Source organism: Elaeis guineensis, unplaced genomic scaffold, assembly GCF_000442705.2.
Source record: "Elaeis guineensis isolate ETL-2024a unplaced genomic scaffold, EG11 Super_Scaffold_1000061, whole genome shotgun sequence".
NCBI classification, from domain to species: Eukaryota; Viridiplantae; Streptophyta; class Magnoliopsida; order Arecales; family Arecaceae; genus Elaeis; species Elaeis guineensis.
In genome coordinates this window covers 1-9,758 of record NW_027332426.1, presented here as the reverse complement: position 1 = coordinate 9,758, position 9,758 = coordinate 1, and positions in this window count along the sequence as shown.

Sequence of the window (9,758 nt, the reverse complement as noted above, 5' to 3'; positions counted from 1 at the left end):
GTCGGCTCGACAGATTCATCCACCGCAGGCCTGAGGGTAGAGGAGACCGGCCAAGAGCCCTCCCACCGCCTGAACCGCAGAAGAGGGAGGAGCAGCCCGGGGACCGGCCTCCTATCGGGACCATCGACTCCATCGCCGGAGGACCTCAAGGAGGAGCGGGAGAACTGTAAATGTATTGCTTATTGTTTCGTTTTGAATCTACTTTTCTTTCTAGCTAACGCACTCCTCCTGCTTAACGCGGATGTATTATGACTGGATATGACCTCTCCAAAAATAACGGCCATGTCAGGAACAGGAGGAGAACCTCGTCCTGACATGAGCAAAGTCAAAGGCCCGGTTCTTTTAGACCGGATGGGGGGAGAGGCCTTACAACGCCCTAATGTGCCCCCACAGCCCTGTTAGGGACAGGAGGAAAACCTCACCCTAACTTGAGCAAAGTCAAAGGCCCGGTTCTTTTAGATCGGATGGGGGGAGAGGCCTTGCAACGCCCTAATGTGCCCCCATAGCCATGTCAGGAACAGGAGGAGAACCTCGTCCTGGCATGAGCAAAGTTGAAGGCCCGGTTCTTTTAGACCGGATGGGGGGAGAGGCCTTACAACGCCCTAATGTGCCCCCACAGCCCTGTTAGGGACAGGAGGAAAACCTCGCCCTAACTTGAGCAAAGTCAAAGGCCCGGTTCTTTTAGACCGGATGGGGGGAGAGGCCTTGCAACGCCCTAATGTGCCCCCATAGCCATGTCAGAAACAGGAGGAGAACCTCATCCTGGCATGAGCAAAGTTGAAGGCCCGGTTCTTTTAGACCGGAGGGGGGAGAGGCCTTACAGCGCCCTAACGCGCCCCCACAAGCCAGGCTGATAACGAGAACCTCGCGTCGGCTCAAGCAAAATGGAAGACCTGGACTCCTACGGGAGCCGGGTTCCGCCGCCAAGGTAAGCTTCACCCGGACTCCTATGGGAGCCGGGTTTCGCCGCCAAGGTAAAGCTTCACCCGGACTCCTACGGGAGCCGGGTTCCACCGCCAAGGTAAAGCTTCACCCGGACCCCTACGGGAGCCGGGTTCCGCCGCCATGTAAAGCTTCACCCGGACTCCTACGGGAGCCGGGTTTCGCCGCCAAGGTAAAGCTTCACCCGGACTCCTACGGGAGCCGGGTTCCGCCGCCAAGGTAAAGCTTCACCCGGACTCCTACGGGAGCCGGGTTCCGCCGCCATGTAAAGCTTCACCCGGACTCCTACGAAAGCCGGGTTTCGCCGCCAAGGTAAAACTTCACCCGGACTCCTACGGGAGCCGGGTTCCGCCGCCAAGGTAAAGCTTCACCCGGACTCCTACGGGAGCCGGGTTCCGCCGCCATGTAAAGCTTCACCCGGACTCCTACGGGAGTCGGGTTTCGCCGCCAAGGTAAAGCTTCACCCGGACTCCTACGGGAGCCGGGTTCCGCTGCCAAGGTAAAGCTTCACCCGGACTCCTACGGGAGCCGGGTTCCGCCGCCAAGGTAAAGCTTCACCCGGACTCCTACGGGACCGGGTTCCGCTGCCATGTAAAGCTTCACCCGGACTCCTACGGGAGCCAGGTTCCGCCGCCAGGAAAGCTTCACCCGGACTCCTACGGGAGCCGGGTTCCGCCGCCACGGTAAACTTCACCCGGACTCCTACGGGAGCCAGGTTCCGTCCCCAAGAAAGACTTCGCCCGGGCTCCTAAGAAAGCCGGGCTCCATCCGCCGCTTCGCCAGCAAGGGTTAAAAATGGTGGCGAGGCTCGGCCACATGACGAGATCGGATGGAAGGGAAGAGCTCTTTCCCACGACGACCTCTAAGCCAAACAGGCCAAACAACGAGAAAGGGTCAACGAACGACAATATTGGTGCTACGCACGGACAAGGTAACACAAAATGCTTTTTTCTCATTTTCGATATATGTACTACAGGGCCAGGATGGCCAGAAAAAGAGGGACAAAACGACAAGAAAAGAAAAGGGGGCAGCTACAAAAAAGGGGTGACTACAAAAGAACTCTAAGGAGGTCCTGCTCCCTCTAACATAGGGTGATCACCTCCATCCCCCGACCAAGACTGCCTCAGGGTCTCCACCGTTTCCTCTAGTTCTTCCTTCTTTTGCAGCATATCCTGGAGCGCCTGACGAAGTCGCCGGCTCTCAGCCTCCGCTTCTCGATGCCACTTCCGCAAAACTTCGGACTCCGCCTCTGCGTCCGCGACGGCCTTCCGCTCAAGTCCCAGTTGGATTTTTACTTGTTGAAGCTCAGCTGTCTTCTCCCCAAGGGAGACAGAAATCCCTTCGACAGAGCCTCTCAAGGCTTGGAGCTCTTCGTTATCTTGGGCGTTAGCAAGCTGCGCCCTAGTAACCAACTGCCTCTGGAGACGGACTACCTCGTCCGCCGCTCGACGGAATCTCCCCTTGTGCTCCTCTACCTGTCGGCGCCAGCTGGCCCGCTGCACATCGTGGCTCATCTCAGCATCTTGAAGCTGCCTCTGGAGGTCGGAAACTTTTTGTGCCATATCTGCTCATCCCGCGCTGTGAGCCGGGATGAGTTTCCTTCCAGCTGGCCGATCCTCCTCTTAGCAGCCGACAGCTCCACTTTAAGGGCGCTGATCCTGGCTTCTTGAGCCCAAGTTCGGTCGCTGGCGCTCTTCGTGCATTCTTCAAGCTCCTTCGCAAAGTTCGCCTTCCTCCGGCTGTAGTCCATGATTGCCTTCACTTGAAGACTCCTGAAGTGGGCGGCCTCAGCGGCGGCCTCGGAATAGCATTTTTTCGCTTGGCAGAGCTCGCCCTCCGACTTTTTCAACTTCTTCGTCAGGTGGAGGACCTCCTTTTTTAGCCGTTGGATAGTTGACTTCAGCGGGACCCCCAGGGGCAAGGGAAGTGCTTCGACAGGATACTGCCATCGGAAGATGCAAACGTCAGAGACCAACTCTTTACAAGAAGAAAGGCAGAAAAGAAGAAGCAGGGGGAAGGAAAGGCCATCCACAATAAGAAGTTCGACTTTATTGATTAATTTTGAAGACAAGCGGAAAGGAAATATGGCGACAAAAGAAAGATACAAGGTCGGAGGTCTCAGACCTCGGGGGCAGGGGGTGGAGAGCCCGTGCGGGGGGTGCGACTGCGGCAGCGGCGGACGAAGGGGGGCCTCATCATCAGACTCCTCCAGAAAGCCGAGTTCAAGGTCGGGGTATCTGCAGGCCACCCTCTCTCGGCAGAGCTCGAACCCCTTGGTGAACGCCTCCAGGCCGAACTGGACGTTCAGCTCCCTCATCTCCGTGGAGGCTTGAACTCCTCCACCGCAAGGGTCCTGGCCTCCGAAACCAGAACCGGAGTTTGCTCGGCCAGATGGGCGACCTCAGCCTCTGCCTTCCTTGCCGACTCCTCCAGGCTTCGCCTCTCCTCCTCCCGGATTCGTCTTTCCTCTTCCCGGTCTTGTCTCTCTCTCTCCAGGGCCTCCCGGAGGGCGGCCACCTCGGCCGTCTTCGCTTGAAGACGAGCAACCTCATCTTGGCAGCGCTCCTCCGCCGAAGAAGATCCCTTCTCGTGCGGCCCGACGCCTCGACATAGGCAAAGAGCTGGTGCCCGATCTGCAAGGACAAATGGAGAATTACAACAAAGACCGAGCAACTGAGCAAATAAAAATCCGCTTACCTCAAGAAGGACCCCAAGGTGTCCCAGGCCCGCTGCTCGGGATCAGCACGGTCGATCCTCTCCACGACATCGGGCAGAATACAACCATCGAGCAGCCGACGGATCAGGCCTTATCGTTGAAGGGGTTCTCCGATCCCCCCTCGGAGCAGACAGACTCGTCTGCAGTGGCTCGGTGGCTGCTCGGCCTACGGGCCATCGATTTTCTCCTCCTCCCCGCGGCGGCGCCTCCGCGGGGCGGACCTCCGAAATGGGGACCCCAGTCGGTGGGCTCCTGAGGGAGCCCGGGGGCCGCTGGCTCGGCATCCGAAGGAATGTCGATTGCCGGGGTGCCTGGACGGCGCGGCCAAGCTCGTCTCCTCCACCCTGGCCCTCTTCGCCGAGCCAAAGTCGCCGCGCCCTTCCTTTTCTGGGCTCTCATGGCCTTGGCGAGCATCCGTGTGGCTTCGGCGTCCATTGCTAAAAAAAAAAAAAAAAAAAAAAAAAAGGGGAGAAGAAAAGAAGAAGGAAAAAGCGGCACCAATCAGTCCAAAAAAAAAAAAAAAAAAAAGAAAAAAAAAGAGAAAAAAAAGAAGAAGAAGAAGAAAAGAAGAAGAAAGAAAAAAGAGGAAAAAGGAGAGAGAAAGAAAGAGAAGAAGAAGAAGACAAGAAAAGGAAAGACGTGTACTTGCTGATCCTGAGGGCTCAGGCCGATGTTGAAGAGAAGCTGCTCCCTCAGTAGGTTCGGAAGGGAAGGAGCGGGGTAACTCAGGAGCTTCTGGGCGGCCTGAAGGTCGTCCTCTCCCAGGCCGGGAGCCCGACGGACGGAATCCCTCAGAGACCCCCAAGGGGCAGGCCCAGTTCCAGGGTCGGCAGTAAATGAAGAGAAATTTCCCTTCCAGTTGTGAATCGAAGAAGGGGCGCCCTTCAGCAACCCCTTCTTACCGAACTGGGGGGAGAAGTACCACCATCCTTCGCTGAAGGATGGCGCTTGAAAGGTGTAGAAATGTCTGAACAGGGAGAGGGAAGGCTGTACCTCGGCTATATGACAGAGGGAGAGAAACCCTATCAAAAACCTAAAGGAATTCGGGGCGACAGAGGCGAGAGAAATGTCTAAGAAACGAAAGAAGGCGGCAACAAAAGCAGGAAGCGGAAGCCGGAGTCCGGCACGGAATGCCTCCTGGTACAAACAAAAGCGACCAGGAGGGGGAGCGCTGGCCCGGTCAGAGGGGCCAGGAAGCTCCAGATCGTACTCTGAAGGGACCCGTACCGAGCCCTTATCAGAAGAAGTTCGTCCGGAGTCGACGAACAAGGAATGGTGCCCGGTGCGAAAATCGGGCGAGATCCTGCCCCGAACGTGGGTTCGTCCGCAGAGACAGGGGCCTGGGGGTTGGAAGCAGAAGAACTCCCAGAACTTACGGGGGCAGAAGAATCGGAAGACATTTTTCTTTGGGGGAGAACCAAAAGGACCCTAGAAAAGCAAGCCGAGAAGGAGGGAGACGCCGGAGGTCAACTCAGGAGAAGACACAAAGAAATGGAAGGAGGAGAGGACCCTAGGCGGTAAGAAGAGGAAGGTGGGCACTAACTTATCTTGCTCTGGGGGCCTGGGGAGCGAGAAAAGGAAGGCGCCTACGGCTCGAGAGGGCGTTCGCTAGGGCAGACTCTCGGGGAGATGACAGACGCCAGCAAGAAATCAGGAGCGGAGTGGGGCACCTGAAGGGGGAGGACGGGTTTAAATAGACCCTGGGATCCGGCGCCATAATGATCTCGAATCCCCCCGGGCCAGTCCGCATCCGACACGTGTCCCACTCCCCGTGGCAGACGGCTGAAGGCGGCTGGCGATTGGCAGGGTCATAATTGTGCCGTACCTAGGCCAGCGTACCTGCGGGGTATTCGAAGCGTCCCCTCGTACCGCCCCAACTCGAAAAGACTCCGGCACGCGCTCATTTAATACCAAAATATCTGGGAGCGGCGGGGTGCGGGATTCGAAGGGACGGTTCCAGCTGTACTTCTGTGTACTTCCTTCGTTTGAAATTCAAAACTCGGATGTAGGGGGACTGGTGTTGGGTATAAAATACCCACAGCCGGAACCCACGGCAAAACCGCCATCAGCAAGTGCAGCTCCGCCCGGACTCCTATGGGAGCCGGGCTCCACCGCCATCAGCAAGTGCAGCTCCGCCCGGACTCCTATGGGAGCCGGGCTCCACCGCCATCAGCAAGTGCAGCTCCGCCCGGACTCCTACGGAGCCGGGCTCCACCGCCATCAGCAAGTGCAGCTCCGCCCGGACTCCTACGGGAGCCGGGCTCCACCGCCATCAGCAAGTGCAGCTCCGCCCGGCTCCTACGGGAGCCGGGCTCCACCGCCATCAGCAAGTGCAGCTCCGCCCGGACTCCTACGGGAGCCGGGCTCCACCGCCATCAGCAAGTGCAGCTCCGCCCGGGCTCCTACGGGAGCCGGGCTCCACCGCCATCAGCAAGTGCAGCTCCGCCCGGACTCCTACGGGAGCCGGGCTCCACCGCCATCAGCAAGTGCAGCTCCGCCGGCTCCTACGGGAGCCGGGCCCACCGCCATCAGCAAGTGCAGCTCCGCCCGGACTCCTACGGGAGCCGGGCTCCACCGCCATCAGCAAGTGCAGCTCCGCCCGGACTCCTATGGGGGTCGGGCTCCACCGCCATCAGCAAGTGCAGCTCCGCCCGGACTCCTACGGGAGCCGGGCTCCACCGACGACATCAGCGCAGCTCCCTCCGGACTCCTACGGGAGCCGGACTTCGCCGCCAACATCAGAACAGCTCCGCCCGGACTCCCACGGGAGCCGGGCTCCGCTCTCAGTATCAACTGCTGGTAAGCTCAATCCAGACTCCTATCGGAGCCGGTTTTGCCCTTAACTTTGTTTGCAGCGCAGCTCCGCCCGGACTCTTACGAGAGCCGGGCTCCACCGCCGACAGCAGCTGCAGCTCCGTCCGGACTCCTACGGGAGCCGAACTCCGCCATCGACATCAGAGCAGCTCCGCCCGGACTCCTACGGGAGCCGGGCTCAGCCCACGACCCCTACCGCCAGGAGGACCTCACCCGCACCTCAACAGAAATTGAGCTCCGGCCGTTACCGAGCTTCAATCGACAGATCCACGACCCCTGACAGGCCCTCAAAGCGGCCATGACCCTGCTCCACCTCCTGTGGCGGACTCCGCGCAGTATCATCATTCCCTGACAAGCCGCAGCAGCCATAGCCGCCCTGCTCCACTTCCTGTGGCAGATTCCGCACAGCTCCACTATCCCCTGGCAAGCCACAGTGACGGCCACAAACCTGCTCCACCTCCTGCGATGGATACCATGCGATTCTCCTGACGACGGACGCTGCTCCACCCCTCATAACAGATTCCACGTGGCAAGTCGAAGTGATGCCCACGTGTCTTCTCCATTATCTTTCGCAATCATTTCCCCTGACCGTGGGCGGCCCACTACCAGGCGGTTACAAACGTCGCCATCAGTCCGTTGCCTCCCCCGCCTATAAAAGGGGGGACTCAGATACGTTATTCCTTAAGCCCTTTCGCCTTATCTCAAAACTCTGCTAAACTCTTCGTTCGAGCACTCCATTCTTGTTGAGGCAGAGAACTGACTTGAGCGTCGGAGGGTCTTGCCGGAGCAACTCCACCTCCGATTTAGACTTCCCTTGCAGGTCCCGGCGGCGACCGCGGCTTCCTCAACTCCAGCTTCTCCGGTGCAGGCGGATTTCTGCACCAACAAATGGTCATATGCAAAAATAGTTTGTCCATTTTCTTAAAGATTTGAAAAGAGTATTAGATCATTTTGAGTTTAAGATGTATCAGAGCAAGAGAAAAATAAATTTTGCAATGTATCAGAGCAAGAAAAATAATTTTTACAATGTTATCAGAAAAGATTTTACAATGTATCAGAGAAAATTTCACAATGTATCAGAGCAAATTTTATAATGTATCAGAGCAAGTTAAAAAAAAAATTTTAAGATGTATCAGAGTAAGTTAAATTTCTTAAGATGTATCAAGGTAAATAAAATTTTAAAAGATGTATCAGAGCAAATTTGAATTTTGAAGTATATCAGAGCATATTTAAATTTTTTAAGTAAATCAGAGCATATGTAAAGAAATAATTTAAAAGTTACTTATTTGCATTGTACTTAGCATTGTACTTTTGATATTGTTCGTTAAATTCTTCAATTCATTCATTAATTTCTCATAATTTGTAGTTTTGATTGCTTTTTCTTTAATTTCTCATCATAATTTATGGTTTTGCTTTATGGTTTTGCTTTTGATTGATGGCTTTTTGTTTAATTTCTGTCTGATACCAAATTTCTCAAATTTTTTGTTTAATTTTTCCCCCTTTTTGACATCATCAAACATGGTTAACTCTTCCTTTTTCTGAAATATTCTTTAATTTCTCCCCCTTTAGGGTTTATCACAAATGTTTGCTCCCCCTTAATACAGCAATTATTAACAGCAAACAACAACAAAGAGAAGACAATATTTCAATAAGGAGAATATATATAACCAAAATATGATCGACATCATTACAAAAGGTAGAGATATAAGTAAAAATGATACCATAAAACCATAATTATTTTATTACATAGTTCTTAAAATAAAAGTCAACCAGCTAATTGTCAATACATGGCCCTAAAATACAGATCCTAGAACAAGACACTAACACCTAGGATCTAGTAATGATCAAGATAAGTCATGGATCGGAGTCATCAGATATGGGATGAGAAATTGATGGATCAGAAGTGCGTCCTCTACCCCGTCTGCCTCTGGCACGAGCAAGAGAGCGAGATGAACTGGGAGGCTGAGTACGCTGAGATGCTAAGGACTGAACAGAAAGGGTGAGTCTAATGGAATCAAGTACGTTCAGTGCTCTGGAAACAGACTGTAGTAGAGCAGTGAACTGAGTGGTAGCATGCTCACTCGATCCTCGGATCTCTTTCCTCAGTAACTCATATCCACCTTCTAGTGCTCCTCTGAGCCTGCCAGCCTCTGCAGTGAGGTTTGTGACCTCAATAGTTGACTCCTGTGGCTTAGGATGGGCCAAAGCAAGGACTTATCCCTGCAAGTCTAGAACTCTGCCAGTCAGTCTCCAGACTGTGTCCTCAGCTGCTGAATCTGGATGGACTGATCTGATATCATCTGAAACACAGTGGATATGTGGGGAGTCATGGTCTGATCAGAAGAAGTGGCTCCAGGTGCAAAAGAAGTACTACTCCACTGACTAGATAGCAGAGAAGCCACACGCTGTGATATAAGCTCAATTTGATCGTCAGCCAGTCTGAACTCTGAATGAGGTGCTCTGCTCTCTGGCTGATACACTGGTGTGGGCATCCTAGTAAACTCTGAAGGGCCAGCCTCTGTATCAGGAATGAACTGGATATTTGGTGATGCTGCCCTGAAGTCATGGACAGGAGATGATGGACCTTCTTCTTCTACTCTACCTTCAGTTCTGTCTTCAGCTCTATCTTCAGTTCTCTCTTCAATTCTCTCCTCAGCTCTCTCCTCAGATCCCTTGATCCAACCACCATCAGTATTTATAAATCCCATTCGGTGCAGGGTGTGTTGGTTGAAAGTGTCCACATGAGAGAGCTTAGTAGAAGCCTTCCCCTCACAGCTAACTCCAAACCTCCTAAATACTCTAGTAAGGGCCATACCATAAGGCAAGTGTGCCTTGAATCTGTTCAAAGTTTCTCTCATGGCCTCTATCATAAGTGCAGGGAGGTTCAGGGGGGTCTGAGTGATAACATGAAACATGATACAAACATCTCTGCTGGAAAGTAAATCATGCCTACCACTCCTAGGAAAGAAGAGCTTCGTTACCATCTGATGCAGGATCCTCATCTCAATGGACAAAATCTTTGCTTCCAATTTGTTTAAGCTTCCTGAATAAGTTCCCCCTAAAATAATTCTGATCCCCTCTTCTTTTACTGGGAGTTCCATATAAGAGTAACCCTCACTAGGCAATTCAAGAATTTCTCCCAATATGCTAGAATCCAAGCAAATATCAATACCCTTGACTGTTGAAGTCACTGACCCATCTCCATAATGTAGATTCTGGTAGAATTCTCTAACTAGGTCAACATAGGTGACTTCCTTAAGGGAGCAGTAGAGTTTCCATCCTTGGT